Here is a 1,245-nt window from a genome sequence, read left to right as displayed (position 1 = left end):
TATATATATATATATATATATACATATATATATATATATATATATATACTTGTATACTATTCAATTTAATTATTTTTTATATTATTATATTACGCCTCCACTGTATTATGTGTGATTAGTGCCTGTATCGTTGCACTAATCACACATATTGACTAAATTAGAATGTACACCATGAGCATCTTTTTAAAAATAAATAAATATTTGAATAAAGATTATTATCATATTACAATATTAGACTTTATTATAAAAAAATTTTGAATAGTCAAACTTTGTAACACATACGTAAATTCCACTATTATTCATATAACTACATTTAATTCATAAGCGTATTTACAAATTATTAAAAATTTAATAATGATTGATGTGCATTCATATTATATTATTATATTTAGTTATATATTTATTTTCATTTTTATTTATTCAGACATCTATATATTTTATTGGAATTTATATTTTAATTTCTATTATTATCCACATATATTATTATTTTACCCTTTCTTGTTAATATAATTATATGTAAGTTGGGATTTAAAGAAACCTTTATACTTGTAAAAGTGTGTGTACAACTGCTGTCAGTGTAGACTTAATTTGCACATTTATGTATACCTGAGTATTAACATACGTATACGTAAGTGTCTATGTAAATAGCGACATATATAGAGATCTACGTGCACGTGAACGGTTTATTCATTTCTCAATTACTTCATTTATTCGTGTTCTTGATAATCTAATCAATAAGATATAACTACATAAATATATGAACATATAAATTTGCTTTAATACTCCTTAAATATCAACATGTTGCATAAGAATTATTTAATAATAACTCCCCTCATACATTAATTTGAATTATTATTGACATTACAAGCACCCATACCCCTTAAGCTCACTTTCCTTTAGAAACAAAACAACCTAGTTTTTTTTTTTCCGTGAGAGCCATTTAAATAAATGCGATCTATATTCAAAAGATATTTAACCAATCAAATTTTCTCGACTTTACGTGATTCATACCAATATTTTTTTAGGGGTGAGTGTAGTTTTTGCATGTATATGTACTTATTCACTTATCTGTAGATACATACACACACACGAATGCACAAACCTGCATACACACACACATATGCATCTATATAAGGTTGTACACGCTTGATGTGGACAAGATGTGTGTCACGTATGTGTGTTGACACATATATCTGTGCGTACGTATATATATATACGTGTGAGTATATGAACATATATATATAT

This window comes from Octopus bimaculoides, chromosome 15 (genome assembly GCF_001194135.2).
Source record: "Octopus bimaculoides isolate UCB-OBI-ISO-001 chromosome 15, ASM119413v2, whole genome shotgun sequence".
Classification (NCBI taxonomy): Eukaryota; Metazoa; Mollusca; class Cephalopoda; order Octopoda; family Octopodidae; genus Octopus; species Octopus bimaculoides.
Note: the sequence above shows the minus strand (reverse complement) of the source record.